The 17120-nt window shown below is 40.3% G+C and overlaps 1 long non-coding RNA gene across 1 annotated transcript in view; it reads left to right on the top strand.

Moving 5' to 3' along the window:
- The window catches only part of LOC134791799 (uncharacterized), a 267691-nt gene that overhangs the window by 49701 nt on the left and 200870 nt on the right, over positions 1-17120 (top strand). The gene's annotated exons all lie outside the window — the stretch shown is intronic.

Below are 17120 nucleotides of genomic sequence, written 5' to 3'. Positions count from 1 at the left end.
ATCCGCGCCATGAATGAGCGTATATTCATTTCTTTCATTCGAATTCGAAATCTAACTAGACTTTATTGTTACTAATAAAACTTTATAACATTAAATATTTCTATCTGATACACATAGGAATAGTTCGTTTTTAGAAACAGGAAATAATTGACTGAACGCGGCGGTGTTTACAGAACCCCTCATTTGAACCAGTTATTGCAGTGTAATAAAGCAAAAAGTACACGAGAGAGTTGGATTATTTCCAATTTCGATTTCCCCTGGAGCCAGCCTCATTTGGAGTTGCACTTTATTTATTGCCCTCCATCGCTGCTGTGAATTGAATCCAAATTACTGGAAAAATTCCTTCCAAGCTGGCGTGGAATTCCAGCCCTATTATACCATACCTTTAGTGAGCGAAGGATTTCATATTTCAAATCGCTAGACTTCATTAAAACCTAATTGTTATCCTCTTTTTGGACCGTTTTATTGGTACTTCGTTTAATGCAATGCACAACAAAATAGATAATATCTAATGAATAATTATAACAGAAAAGACAGTCTTGACTGAGACCCTTAGTTTGCCAAAAACGGAGTCTTTTATTTTTTAAATAAATAATTGTTAGGTAACAAATAACACAATCTTTTTACATTAAAGTTCGATAACTCTTCTGTCCAATGGAAAGAAATTCATTTATAAAAAAAAATAGGGCCCCACCTTTAGCTTTACCGGCTTTAGGCCTCCCTCCCCAAAACCTCTTAGCCATCCTGTCCTATTCTCACAACAGCACCATTATTTATTTTGAACATAACATTCTTTAAAAATAAATCTACCAGGTAATCAATGCAATAAAAAACATATTCCATGTTTCCTCCTACAGATTCAGGTGAAATACTGCTAGCGAGACTTAAGCGCAGCGCTATTGTGAACCCTTTTCGACCCATGTCAAGGCTATGGAGCAGTTTGACAGTAACATTATTAGCACATGGCATACGACCGGGCCTGTTCTCCAGAATTACTAAGAGTAATACAAAAATCCGAACTAATATTTATCGGGAACAATTGGCTTCGGTAAATGTTTTTGCTCGCATTCCCTTAATAATGTCACTATTTTTCTTGTTGCTGCATGTTATTATTTACACAATTACATTTTGTAACAAATTGATAGACAGCTTCAAAAGATGAATAGACTTTAAAAACGCTCCGACCTAAGCGATGTTTCTCTTATCAGCTATTAAAGTGCAAACTCAGCTATGTTTTGAGGCATTAAAGCCATGATTAATTTGAAAGGGCTTCTAACAGGACGGTTTTAAGGAATTACCGGTGTACAGTCATTAATTTACTATTTAAAATTATGCCAAAACCAAGTATTGATTTATTTTTAATTTCCTAAAATATTCACTTAAAATAAACTTTCAAACTTTCTACGATATAATCGACCATCGAATGAATAAATACACTCAAAAGACTCTGGCTGGGTCCCTTATCAGCTTTTAAAAGTGCAACCTCAGCTACGTGGAGCCAATGAAGCCATGATTTAACTCCGGGGCTTCTCAAAACGGGGCGGCTGAAAGAAATTATCGGTCGCGAGTGCGGTCGCTGATGCGAGCGGCTATTTGGCGCGCGTCCAGTTCGCGATCTTGTAATTTACTCATGTGGAATGAGATTAACACGACATCTGCCTTGTATTTAGTGGGTTCACACTCGCTCAATGATTTTGTAATTTAGACCATACGAATTTTCTTTCGTATTTCGAAATAACGCAAGAACTATTGGGAGCTTATTATCACTGCGTTATTCTTTGCATCACTAATATTCACCTCGTATTTGAGGCATTTACCTAACCCTTATTTTAATGAATTATTATTATTGTTTACAATCTGACGATATTTTTGCGAGTTCACGTTATTTAGAAACATTGTGGCATTGTTAAATATCATGTTATTTTCAATCCCATCAAAAACATTACATGTAATAAAAAGGTGCAAGTCTCGCAACACTTCTACTACAAAAAAGTTTTGAGATGTAATGTGAAACCAAGTCGGTTATTTTAATCAGTGCCAGTAATACATATAATGACTTGGCAATCGCACATAATGCTTTACTCGTACCGTACTCGTAAATATGTGTAATGCTCAAACTGCAATTTTATTAGCGCTAGCGTTATGTTCAATTAGAAGAATTTTTAATAGGTGACGATGATCCTTATGTCATTATGCAGCCGTGCAATTGCCAGATCATTCTATGTATTACTGGCACTGATTAAAATAACCGACTTGGTTTCACATTACATCTCAAAACTTTTTTGTAGTAGAAGTGTTGCGAGACTTGCACCTTTTTACATGTAATGTTTTTGATGGGATATGTATTACTGGCGACGTTTGAAAAATCCAATATCGTTAGTGTTGTGTGTCGACCGAGTGACCTTGGTCATAACGTTCAAGTTGATAAACAAGACCAAGTGCGGGTAGTTCGAAAAACTCGCGCAACTTGAGTCTGTTTGGAAAGAGAAAGTTCGTGGAATGTATTGGGCCCCATACATTCCACGATTCTTCTCTTTCCGCACAGACTCTAGAAGATGTTGATGACAACTTTAGTCTGTCTTCTCCGAGAGCACGGGGACGACTCCGTACTCGAACCGTCGGAGGAAAATTTCAAAACGTAATTATACCGGATTAAGGCCCTCAGCACACAAGGCGTAGGCGTGAGCGTAGCGTTAGCGTGACGTGAGCGTGGCGTGTTCCGAGAGGCGTGTAGAGTTCTGGGCACCAATCGTCACGTAAGCGTGATAGTCTGTTTGCATACAAATTCTTCACGCTTACGCCTGTCTTCATGACTGCAGAGACCTCACGCTACGCCACGACTACGCTTCGTGTGCGGACTTGGTTGAACTTGTACGTGCTCGTTGCGCTCACGCCACGCTGACGCGACGCTCACGCCTACGTCTCGTGTGCAAGGCCTTAGTCCCGTTTTATAACTAATACTGTTGGCTTTTCACCATTAATTAAAAACCTGGTGGTAAATACCAAATTTCGTATTTTACTCAGACGATTACAAGTTCCGTGAGTCCCGAAATAATTGGCGCGACATGAGATTGGAACCCATGATCATTAAACACTGCACGCAACGGAAGCGATAATTTTATGAAAGGTGGATCGATTCCGATATGTAAATTTTTTATTCGATTTTCTAACGAGCGAACTTTACGTTTTCGTGTAACCAACCACCATAACCAGACATGGAGTTTTGGGGAGGTAAATGAAATGACAGAGGAAATTAGATGAAAGTTTAAGTTAGTTTAGCTAGTTTAGTTTTGAGTGCAAGACTTTTAATTAATTTTTATATACTGTACCATTGTCATTGTTTTACATGAATAAGTACCTAAAGTATAAATAAATAAAAAGCTAACTAAATTACTATTTTCTCTAATTGTTATACTTTTAATAAAAATCCTCTTTTAAAAAATAAATGGCTTCCTAGTCTAGTCAAATGTGTTTGAATCCCGATAAAGGCATTTATTTGTGTTTATAACGCATACCTACTTAAGTGTTCCTTAGTTAAGGCCCATTTACATGGTGCGAGTTTCTCGCCTCGATGGCACGATTATCGTAGCACGAGAAAAATATATTATCATGTAAACTAAAGATACGATATTGTACTAGAAGGAGCGATAATCACCTCGCCTTTGCTGATTGGATGTCTCCGTGTAAACAAAATTTTAATGCGAGAATCGTATTTCGAGATTTTGAATGACCTACATATGTATTCACCCCTCAGAGTATAGTCAGATATCACAGAAACACCATGTAGGTATACTTATATGTTGTCGTTTCCCGGCAACTTATTTTTTCTTAAAAGCAACGCCACATTATTTCAGCCAAGAGCCAATATTAAAATATACGTAAATGCAACTTAAAATATATTAATTTTAAAAATATTGTTAGAAACAAGAAATATTTATTAAGAATATTGACAGTATAGTGAAAAGATTAGTAACTAAACACGTAAGTATACAGGTAAAACTCGTATGAAAATCGGTTCGCACCGATTCGTGCGATACTCGCACGTACGTGAAAAAATGTCATACGAGAACCAGTTTAGACGAGTCGAGAAATCGTATGCAAATATCTCCCTAGAAGGCAGCTTCCCGTGTAAACTATTTCGCCTGGCGATAATCTCCGTTCGAGTATCGCATGACATAATCGTAGGCGAGTTTTTATTTCTCGCATGAATGTAAACATTTTTATACGATAATCGCCTGACGATTATTGCATACGATAATGTCATACGATTTCTCAGAACTCGCACCATGTAAATGGGGCTTTATGGATGTAATCTATATACTCGTAAGTGGTACCTATAATACAAGCACAGTTTAAAAAGTAACAGTGGTCGCCTTTGACGTGTACCGAGCTACTAACAATGGCGACGACAGGCGATGTATGCAGCTAGGGTGCGCGCGGTCAGTCAGAGGTATCCACTACTTTTGCTTGTCCGGCAGAAGTAAATGGGTATACGGGTACGCGACCCCGGCCTACTCAAGCTGCTGCCGGTGTTTACCTCTTTTCTCTCCGCAACGGCAGTATCCTTAATTTCTTTCTTCTCTCCCCTTCACCTGCCCTATCTCCCTATCTTTGCTTGGTGGGCTTCCCAGCTTCGGCTCTTAAAATAGCACCTAGAAGAAGGCAAACTTCGAACAAAAACCCGGAATGACATCTCCGTAGATGTCTGCATCCGAGCCTCTCTCTGATCGTAGCGGTCTCCCGTTCCATCAGAATTAGAGGGGTAAGGACGAGAGAGTGCATTTGTGTCTGCGCGAACACTTATGCACTTTAATATGTCCTGCGCAATCTGACTGCTTTCTCACAAAGAACTCCGATTTACTTGTAAGACCTGTGGCGATGGACAGAGTCAGAGCGGTCTGGTTATGATGCTAACTAGGCTGTGGATGATGTCTGCACATGGGCGGCTCAGGGAGAGTGGTCGCTTTTGCACTGCAATGGGTTAACAGTGCGAATTCGGCAGCACCCTGAGTGACGAAGCAGCCCTATTTAGGGAGGCCCTGCTTCCCTCGCTCAGCCGGGGAAGGGACTAGAAAAGGTGTCCCAAAAAAGGCTTGACCCACTAACAACGGAGGTAGTAACCGCGGCTGCTTCTGCATCACCTTATACGTGGTCGAAAACAGAGAAATAATAATAAAGCAAAACCTAAATCCCGTGATATGACCTTTGGCGCATGGAATGTCCGTACCCTCCTTGACCGCGAAGGTAACCAATGTCCTGAGCGCAAAACCGCCATCGTGGCCCGTGAACTCCGTCGCTACAATATTGATGTCGCTGCACTCAGTGAAACTCACTTAGCTGACGAGGGTGAATTGGTGGAACACGGTGGTGGTTACACATTCTTTTGGAAAGGCACACCATCTACAGAACCTAGGCGATCAGGTGTTGGCTTCGCGGTCAAAAACAGTATAGTCAACAAATTGGAGGAATGTCCTATTCACATCTCTGACCGTGTGACAACCCTGCGTATACACTTAGAAAATAAAAATTACCTCAATGTTGTCGGAGTCTATGCGCCGACCTTGCAAAGGAGCGATGACGTCAAAGATAAGTTTTACGAAGAGCTCACTCAAACTCTTTCTAAGATCCAACCCAGGGAACAGATTTTGCTGCTGGGCGATTTTAACGCAAGGGTCGGCCGTGACTGTCAGGCTTGGCCTGGGGTGTTGGGAAGGCATGGTGTTGGGAATATGAACAGTAATGGCTTGCTTTTACTATCACTCTGTGCCAAATTTGATCTAGCTATTACTAACACTATGTTTAGATTACCCGCTAAATATAAAACAACATGGATGCACCCTAGGTCCAAGCACTGGCACTTAATAGACTTCGTAATTGTGAGGCAGAATAATACTTCCCAAGTCCGTATCACTCGCGTCATGCGAGGAGCTCATTGTTGGAGTGACCATCGGCTTGTAGTTACTAAGTTAAGACTGCGTCTTCACTTACCCCGTAGATCTCAAGGAGTGAAACCTGAGCGCCTAGATGTAGGGAAATTAGAAGTTCTAGAAAGTAAAAAGATCTATGCTCAGGCAGTCACTAATGCGATTCAAACTCTAAATTATGATAGTGGTGACCCCATTGATACCTGGAATTTGGTTTCGTCCAGAGTAGTCGACACCGCCTCTCAGATACTTGGTGTTAAATCTTGTAGACGTGAGGACTGGTTTGACGATAACGACGAAACTCTGACTGAAGCACTTAGGAAACACCGGGCCCTGTTGCGTTTGAATCGTAGTGACCAAGCAGACGCAGTCAAGCAGAATGGAACTCTTCTTCGGAGAAAAATCAGGGAAGTAAAGGACAAGTGGTGGCATGACAAAGCCGCGCGCATACAATGGCTTTCTGACACGAACCAGTTGGGTGCGTTTCATAATGAGATCCGGCAGCTTGTTGGTCCGATAAAGCGAAGTTCTGTGCCGTTAAAGTCCTCCGACGGAAATCAACTTGTTACCAATAAGCTTGACGTGCTCAAGAGGTGGGCAGAACATTTTAACAGCTTGTTAAATATTGACCGTGCTGCAGATATGCAGCATATTGACTCGATACCAGCTCTGCCTACTGAACAAAAACTGGATGAGCCTTTGTTATTGCGTGAGGTTGTCACTGCCATACAACAACAACAAAACAAGAAAGCGGTGGGCGTCGACAATGTACCTGGAGAGCTATTAAAGTACGGAGGGACGGAGCTTCATGAGGCGGTCTGGAAGCTGTTCTCTAAAATGTGGGACGAAGAGCGAGTACCTGCTGACTTTCGAGTCTCTCGCATCTGTTCCTTATACAAGAACAAAGGAGACCGCGCTGACTGTAACTCCTACAGAGGTATATCCCTTCTAACTTCTCCGGGGAAGGTCTTTGCCCGTATTCTACTAAACCGCTTGATGCCGCTATCGGAAAGCATTCTACCTGAGACCCAATTTGGCTTCCGGCCAGATAGAGGCACCTGCGAGGCTATTTTCTCTATACGGCAACTGCAAGAGAAGTGTAGAGAGCAAGGTCAACCAATGTATCTGTGCTTTGTTGACCTAGAAAAAGCCTTCGACAGCGTGCCTCGCGAAGCTTTATGGGTGGTTTTGGCGAAACTGGGATGTACGGAAAAGTTTGTTAGGATGATCCGGCTATTGCATGACAACATGCAATGCTGCGTAAGTGTCAAGGGCGAACAATCAGAGTTTTTCTCTGTTAGCTGTGGCGTGAAGCAGGGCTGTGTGCTTGCGCCCACTCTATTCGCCTTGTACTTCGCAGTAGTAGTTCGGGAGGCACTACAAATTTCTTCTGATGGCATTCGTATTCGCTATCGCACCGATGGTGGCATATTTAACCTAGCCCGGCTAAAAGCGCGCACCAAGGTGTCTCACGCAGTCATAACGGAGATGATGTATGCAGATGACCTGTGTTTTGTGGCCGAATCTCCAGGTGCTCTACAACAGCTTATGTCGAGTCTTGATGAGTCATGTCAAAGATTTGGCCTAAAAATAAATGTCAAAAAGACTGAAGTTCTGGCCCTTGACATAATTGCCAATTCCCAGATTGACATTAAACTCGGCCGGGACTCGCTTAAGCATGTAGAGCAGTTTAAATACCTGGGTAGCACTATTACAGCCAAGTGCCACCTTGACAATGAAATAAACTGCAGAATAGGAGCCGCTGCAGCAGCGTTCGGAAAACTTCGTTCCAAGGTGTTTCGGTCGCACGACATAAAGCTCTCTACAAAGGTTGCTGTATACATGGCTATTGTCCTGCCAAATCTCCTCTATGCCTCAGAAACGTGGTGCGTATATCGGAAGCATATTCGCTCATTGGACGGATTCCACCTAAGATGCCTCCGCGACATTATGGGCGTCCACTGGTCCGACCGTGTTCGGAACACGGAGATCCTTAGACGTGCTGATGTCGCCGGAATAGAGGCCTACCTAATGAGACGACAGCTACGATGGAGCGGTCACGTCTCCCGCATGTCCCAAGACCGAGTCGCGAAACGCATCTTCTACAGCGAACTGCAAACTGGTAAGCGAAAGCAAGGCGGCCAGTTTCTGCGGTTCAAAGATGTGTTGAAGCGGCATATGAAAAGAGCTCATATACAGCCATTAACATGGGAGACACTAGCTGGTGACCGTCTACAGTGGAGACATATTGTGCAGACGCAGGTGCGTGAATTTGAAGCCAGGCGACGCACAGAGCTCGACGTTAAGCGTGACGAGCTAAAGGCCAGACCACCTGTGGCCATCACGTATAATTACGTCGGAGGGGTGCTGACATGCAGCGAATGTGGCCGCACATTTGCTGCAAAGATTGGCTACGTCAGTCACCTGAGAGCGCACCAGCGACGCTCTCAGCTGTAGCAAAGCAGTCGCTGTAGCCGAAAACGGCTAGGAGATGATGATGAGGGTGCGCGCGAAAGCTCCCCCCCCCCCCCCTCCTTTCCACCCCACCCCTGTGGTACAAGCTTTGCTTAGTTTGGGGCTAGGTCGATCTGTGTAAGATTCTCCCAACATATTTTAGTAGTAAGAAATAGGGAATTAAGTTAACATCTTATTGAGTAACTCCCTACCTATCTTATATAATTTTTGCTCCCAAAATTCCGATTGGTAACTCGTTCGGAACTTGAACTAGTAACATACATAGAATGTGCTCGATAAAATATAGATTAAAAAAACCGGCCAAGTGCGAGTCGGACTCGCAAACGAAGGGTTTCGTACCATTATCTATAAAAACGGTCACCCATCCAAGTACTGACCCCGCCCGACGTTGCTTAACTTCGGTCAAAAATCACGTTTGTTGTATGGGAGCCCCACTTAAATCTTTATTTTATTCTGTTTTTAGTATGTGTTGTTATAGCGGCAACAGAAATACATCATCTGTAAAAATTTCAACTGTCTAGCTATCACGGTTCGTGAGATACAGCCTGGTGACAGACAGACGGAGTGCTCCGTTTTACCCTTTGGGTACGGAACCCTAAAAACAACGGGTTGCACTCCGGAAGTGCCGACAGAAGTGAAAACTCAATGACTAGTCCAAAATGTCTGCAGCACTATAGTCAGACCGTAAAAAGTCTGCAGCGATTTTAATAGCCCACGCAGTGCAAGTGTCATTTTAAACGTCAAACTTCTATGAAATTATCACGTATACATAACACTTACACTGCGTGGGCTATCAAATCCGCTGCAGACTTTGTTTGGTGCGACTATATGTATAATTGACCCATCCTCCTTTCTATTGAAAAACTTTAGTTCCGAAATTGCTGGCCAGTGAGCTTAAATTTGTAGCGTTAATTGTTTAAAATTCGAATAGAAATTGTAAAGTTACCTTACAGACCTCGCATCTAAATATATTTGGTCATAATATTTTGAGTTTTATTCACCAGTACCTACTAGAGTTCACTTTTATTAGCGATTTCATCAAGATGTAGCTTTATTGAATTATATTGGAGTGATATAAAGTTATGTAACTGTGAGATCCTCGTATTTCAGCCCGTATAAGACTAGTGGCTCTGTGAGCTGTAGACCTCGCGAGCAGAGCTTTAAATAACATGGTGCTAAGAGCTTTAAATATAGTACTTAAATTAAAAAAAAAAAAACCGGCCAAGTGCGAGTCGGACTCGCGTTCTAAGGGTTCCGTATATTACACAATTTTTAACAATCAGTGCCGGATTAAGATATGTTGATGCCCTAAGGATTTCTAGGTGCCCCCTCTCCCTCGGGTCATCAAGATTACATTGATTTTTTGGTAAATTGAGAGAAGTTCATTGCCGCGTTACAGCTGAGAATGGAAATCAGTCACATCATTTTATCACGAAAATTGACAGTGCCGCAGCAGTAATGTTGCAACAGAGTACCTAATGCTGTTGCAGTCGCCACCCGAATGTCACCTTTATCATAGCTTAGAAAGTAATAGAAACGCGAGCGAAGCGAGCGCGGAAATGTTTCGATATAAAAACGCAATATGATAGACAGTTGTAAAGTTTTACTTTTAGTATGGAAATCAGTCACATCATTTTATCACGGAAGTTGACAGTACTGCAGCAATAACGTTGCAACAGTAATGTTGCTGCAGTCGCCACCCGAATGTCACCTTTATCATACCTTATAAAGTTATTGAAAACGCGAGCGAAGCGAGCGCGAAAATTTTTCGATATACAAACGCAATTTTACTTTTAGTCCCAACCAGGCGCGAATCCAGGATTTCATACAGAGAAGGGATGGGACAGTTTTCTATCAGCCTAGCTTCGCATAGGGCTCGATATTTCTTAGGCTTCGATATTCGAGGTTGTTTTCATGCATAAAATATGCAAGAAAGCAGAGCTTGGAATTGAATTGGCGAAGTGTGAGAAAGGCAGTAGGCCTAGCTGCGAAAGAGGAAAGCTTGGATTTGGATCCACGCCCAAGTGTAATTAAGGCAGAAGGCCTCGCATAAGACCTAACGCCGAACCGCAAAAGAGTGGGTTGAAATCGAATCTATGCATGTAATCACGACTCTTCTACTGCTACCGATGGTTTCCCAAAGAATTACGCGCCATTATTTTTGCAAATTAGCTTTTGGACAGCTAAAAAAAATCGTGTGGTAAAAACGATGTGTCTGTCCCTAATTTTAAAATTTGTTCACCTTTTTCAACCTGGCATTTTGGTGCCCCTCCTGAACGTGGTGCCCAAAGCACGTGCTTGTTTTGCTTATTGGTTACAAAGTCTTTATTAATTCAACCATTAAAGTCGACGAGTACAAAAAACTTTAAGCTAGCTCTCAATTTAACATTTTTTTTAAACATTATTTTTAATTTGACCTTACAATTACTCGTAAGTAGGTAAGACCGTTAAATATTTAAAATGATTATCTTATCAGAAAATTATCACCAATTACTCTAAGAAAACTACTACTCTAAGTAATCCGGCACTGTTAACAATGTATTTTTTATGTGAAACGTGAGTGAAATCTCTTTAAAAAATCCGTAGGGGTCGGATTAAAAACTGTAATTAAGTCCGACTCACGCTTGACTGTACATTTCTAATAGGTTTTCCTGTCATCTATAGGTATAGACCTATTTTATTTATTTTTTTCAAAATTTTAGACCTAGTAGTTTCGGAGATAAGGGGGGGGAATGGTCATTTTTTGCCTATTTTCTTGAATAACTTCTAAACTGTTGATTCGAAAATTATAAAAAAACAATATTTGAAATCCTTACAATAAGCTCTTTCATTTGATATGTAACATGATATAGTTTGAAATTTTTTTTTTTTATATTTTTTCATTTACCCCCCAAAAGTGGCCCCCATGTTTAAAATTCATTTGTTTACGTTACATGTCCGTATTCGGGTCACAAACTTACATATGTGTACCAAATTTCAACTTGATTGGTCCAGTAGTTCCGGAGAAAATCGGCTGTGACAGACGGACAGACAGACAGACAGACAGACAGACAGACAGACGCACGAGTGATCCTATAAGGGTTCCGTTTTTTCCTTTTGAGGTACGGAACCCTAACAATACGAAATTTATGTGTAAAAAAATACAAAAAGTTATAATATCCCAGCATACAATTACTGGGGATCGAACCCAGACCCTCTGTGCAAACAGAAAAAGCGAACGTTTACAAACTGAGCCAATTAGTTCTTAGATGGGTTGACGAAATTTAGCTACTCCTTCTCAAATTAAAATTAGTTAAAATTAAATATTTCAATACCTCCGAAACCAGCGAAATAAATTTTCTGAATTTTTGGCCATTTAATCTATAAACATATCTCAAAAAGAAAACACTCGTATGGTACCGATACCACTATTTGTTTAGGCGCGAGCTATCACGACTCCGCCATTTTAAAAAAATTCAAAAAACCGGACGGACAAAAAAAAATATTTAGACATAGAATCCAGTCACAAAATTTCACGAGATTCGGTTAAGAATTGCGACCTGTAGAGGAGAACATCCGGACATACAAAAGCAAAATGCTCCAGTCGAAACGTAGACCTTCGCTACGCTCCGGTCAATTAGAACATTGAGCTTTATTGCTTGATATAAAAGTCCAGTTTTAAATAATTGACCTGATTATGATACGTTATGACTAAAGTTCTTTGGTGAATAACATTGTCCGTCACATGACGTCAGCGCGTTACGCGTTACCCGTTACGCTGTCTAGAGTTAATCATTTTTTCCCCACCTCAAAAAGTGGTCAGCGCCGCTAAAGAAGTTTTCACTTCAAAAATTATAAATGTTTGTAAAGTACCAATACATCTGCTGGTTTTTGGGTTATTTCTATTCCAGTTAATAGGGTCGCTTGTAGTTTCGCTTGAACCCAGCAGCCGCGCCAAAGTGTTATTCGTGGCGCACAACATCTCAGGAATACGTGACTCCAGGAACTTGGATAATATTTATGCTACTTAGCGCAATCTTAGTTGAAATAATAGTTTTGCCAAAACTCTTGACGTGGAAACTAGGTTACGATATTCAACTAACTACTTTTACGTGGACGGAGCTCATGTATTTATTTAAATTGCACTAAATCTTCCAACAAATCACATTACGGGACTAATGATCGACACCTGCTTTATATGCGCTTAATGTGAACAATTTTTATGGTGCGTAGCATACTCGTAATTTCAAAATTCAACTGTACCAAATAATTATGTGAGAAATCTCTAAAAACAAATGTGAATCAAGTTTATATCATACAATTATTAATTTCCCAAAGACAAGCCTGGTCACTTATTTGAGTTATTTGTAATAGGATAAGGGATTAAGCAGATGAGTTAAAGATAAAACGAATGAATGTGGGAATTGAACCACCCGGTGGCGTAGCACGGTCTCGTTTTTATCCCTTGTCACCATGCCTGTCACGTTCTAACAAGTATGTAAGTGCGAAAGGGACGCGCATAGTGATAGACGATAAAAATGGAACCGTGCTGCGCCCACAGGTCATAAAACCTCAAAGACGCAGCATTAAATAATAATATTTTTGTTGCAGACTACATGTTAAGTTGTTAACACATGAAACAATACGAGTGTTTATTGCCTGTCACGACAGCAGCCACCGCTGCACCGGGGAATGTGTCGAAATAATTTAATGAAGCTAGCTGCCGCTGACTGCAATCTGGCCCGAAATATATTCACACCGGAAAATCGAGCACGAGGCCCGAAGTACGAGAAAAAAGTATTTAATTGCTCCCAAGGAACGGGGAGAATGGTGAAAATTCGGGTAGCGAATTTATAGGAGCTATTTGGATGCAAATGATGAGCTCGGTGCGGCCTCCGCCAGTGACGGTATAACCCCGAAAGAATAAGTGAGAAACGTCTTACGAGAAAAAGGGGTCGTGATGCTGTTCAGTATTCAAATAAATACAAGCTTTTATACCGCGGTTTCACTCCAAAACATCCACAGTATTTAACTTGAACGCTTACTAAACGTGATGTTACGCATGTAAAGTTGCAATCCGGAACAGCTGTGGTGAACTGCGGCTGTACAAGATTGCATATTAGTAAACTTTACGAATGAACGAATAGAGTAATGTGGTTAACAAGTTTCATTAAAATCCTATGTAGCACTGCAATAACTGTTCAGAGACTGCAATGAAATCGTAAAGTTTCGAGTTTACGCTCGTCGCCACTGCGACAAAAAGACGGCCGCGTCAACGAGTACCTACAAGCTTAATTGATACTCGGAATGTTCAACACTGAGTTTTTTCTGCGACCTTAAACTGACTTTTTCGGGCTATCTTTATATTGCTTTTTTTACATCTCAAAGTGAAATGAAAAAACCCGGTTTACAGGGTAATTTTATTTCCCTGTCTAATATCTTCGTTTACTTTAGGAAAAGTAAATACAAATTAAGTAAATTGTACGGGACTTCGCTGTTACTTTATACAAACAACTTTCAGTAAATCGATGACCTGTTAATTGAAAAGTATATTTACTAGGAACCTCCGGGATTTCGAGAGGAAGTTTTTGATGAATAGTGAATAAAGTTTTCCATTGAGCTTGTGCAGTCTTCTATGGTCTAAATGAAAATACGGTTTTAAGGTTTACAATGTAGAAAAATAAATGACACATCTCCGGCCCGAGAAAGCGGAAGAGCGCTGCGGTCGCGACACAGCCGGTCACTACCGGTTGTGCCCCGGTCTTATGCTGGGACTTTCAAAAGTCCTACCACAAAGGATTGAGTATCGAAGTTGTCCCCTCAAACTTTTATACATAAAAGGCGAAATAGAATTGTTTTTGTCGTGAACAATGCGGCTAGGAGATGTGCTTCAATTGCGATAAAATGATAAATGAAAATCGCTAAGCTTTACGTACTCTGTGGTCAAAATGGAAGCTGCAAATAATCATCTATCTAGCAACTGAAATGAGCTGGTTGTAATCAGCGTTAACATATTTATTACTATGTAGTCAGTGCGGGCAGTATTTGCTGCATTTTGTGTATGATCAAAGGCGGACTTGTTTGCTGTGAGAGTCCGTACCGCAGCGCAGGGCCTGCAGTGTGTTCGGGATAAATTGTCGACGGATTAAGGCAAGCGACAGTTAGGAATTCTGCAAAGTTATGCTTTGACATTAACGAGTGACCGCAACTGCATAACCTACTGTGACTTCAACTAAATTAGTAAAATAAATCAAAGTAAATATTTATTTCATGATTGAACAACGGATATATATTTTTATATATGTTTCCGTAAAACTAGTTTTAACTGAAACTTTGAATTTCTTCGTGAATAGGTACTAGTTTTCTCAATACACTTTGCGAACTCTTAGTTTTTACTGTAAAATCCCAATACGGAAAACTTGTTTGAAACATTCACTGCCAGTGACCCGCTAGCCGGGTTCTCTGATCGTAGGTGCTTTTCTCGACATACGGTTTTTCTCATGTTATCGGCTACGCCCGTAACGCGTAGCTCGCGCTGGCACTGAATGTGACTACGAAAAACGCGTTTTCACTTAAAACGGGCTTCTACGATAGCATATATACTGAGAGGATGAAAGAAAATATTTCCACATTAATTGAAAACATTGAGATAAATAAACTTTTAAATAAAATATTTAAAAGTATGAAATGCAGCAATCTCCCTTGTTAACTGAAACACCAATCAGAGTGTATAACGCCACGCCTCAGTGAACATTACCGCAGTGTCTATACATATATATCTATACAGATTTTCCGATAGTCATATTTAAAAAACCGAATCTTTTCTCTAATGTTTAGTCTCAACTTATATATTATAATTATATATAGTCGTCTAGTACCCACAACACAAGCCTTATTGAGCTTACCGTGGGACTAGATTGATATGTGTAAAATTGTCCTATAATATTTATTATTTATTTACTTAAACTGTGTTTTTATTTTTCTACCGTTATCTTAAAGCAGGAGCAAGAATTTTGCCAATAAAAGAATACTTAGTGAGGCACCTTTGAGTCAAGTTTTTCACTATTCAATCAGCTCGGTCTCGTGGAGCGGTAAAAGCAGCGGGAAGCGAGCGAGCATCCGGCACTCGCGGCTGCCGGAGATGGCCCATTCATCGTGCTATCGACTCGTGATGCGCCCACAACTATTCAAACTCTTACATTTTATGTCCTGGCTGAAAAAACGGATATTGAGCAAGATATGTTAAGATAAATGGAGCCAATTATACATCACTCAGTCCGATTAGCAGACGTAATTCTAGAGTAACTTCCAATGCTAAAGATCTAAATACTTAAATATATTTCCTGATTTATCTGCCGATTGATCCGAGCCTCCTCAGCCGGATTCCTCAGCCGAGGATGTAAATATTATCGTCCTGTGTTTACTTATCGTGTTTTACTTGAATTAAGCGGTTAGTAATAAAATCTCTAAGCGGTCAAAATAAAAAATAAAATGCTAAAGAAACTCCAAAGAGGTGACAACATATTGGGAAAAACAAATTTTTAATCCAACCATGGTTTACGTGGTGTTTAAAAAAAGTGAATGAATTCATTTATCAAAATGGCATGATTTATGGTCAGAAACTCTTTCGGTAAATACAAATGAGAGGGAAGTAAGGACGTTGGGTCACTGCCAAAGTGAAGCCTGATTAATGATTTTTGAGGCGCACCGGAATGTTTCGGGAAAAATAAATTCAAACTTGCTATTCTCGTCCACAAACAACAAGACCAGTTAATTGTTTGAGTTTGGCAATTAATGGTTTAAATCTTTTCCAGTAGGTACATATTGTCTAAACGAACATGTGGTTAAAAGTTATGAAAATAATAAAATAAACTCATTTTCATTACTTTGATATCTGCCAAAATAACATATAAAACATTTTGCGAGGCCGCAATGTCTGGGCTTTTGATAACTTCGCGTTCTCCGCCAATTCCTAGCCAGTCGTTAAAGTTTTTACTGGTATCGAATCGTAAACTGCAAAGGTCTCCAACGTTGAGCTTTCAAAGATATAATTATCTTCCGTGATACAATCTGGTCATACATACTTATATAACATTGTTTTGTGCATATGTGAGTAACGTAGGTATACATAGTTTGGAAGCAAACACAAATAAATAATGAGGAACACTCGCAGCGTCAGTGATTTCATTGCTTTGACCGTCCTGTACCTATGTATTCTTACTTTTTCACAATTAATTTAACACTTTCCCTAAAGCACTACCACCAGTTTTGAACTTTTGACATTGACAGATACGCTCGCATCTAAGTAACTTACTTTCTATGCATCTCACTCGTACTCGCATATTAGTGCAAGCGAGATGTATAGAAAGTAATTTACGTAGACGTGAGCGTTATGTCAATGTCAAAACTGGTGGTAGACGTACAGGCCGCACCAAACTACAAGGTTTTCCCAAAAAATGCAAATATATTAAAATTTAATGACAAGTCACTTTTCCCGAAAGTCCAATCGAATATGAACCTTAAATTGAAATTCTATTGGCGCGCATGTGGTCGCTAGGTGCACTATGTCTGGAAAAGGTTAAATTAATATTTAAAAAAAAATCTCATATGTTAAATAACATGAAAAAACCATAATTCTTGGTCATCTGTTATGTTCTTTAAAAAAGTAAGACACATTAAATTAGTCTTACAGTAAGAAGCACAGTAACACAGGCAGTGAATGTTGTGACAATAATTTCGTTA

The sequence above is a fragment of the Cydia splendana genome, chromosome 6 (genome assembly GCF_910591565.1).
Source record: "Cydia splendana chromosome 6, ilCydSple1.2, whole genome shotgun sequence".
NCBI classification, from domain to species: Eukaryota; Metazoa; Arthropoda; class Insecta; order Lepidoptera; family Tortricidae; genus Cydia; species Cydia splendana.
The sequence above is the reverse complement of the archived record's forward strand: the minus strand, read 5'-3'. Positions and strand labels throughout refer to the sequence as shown.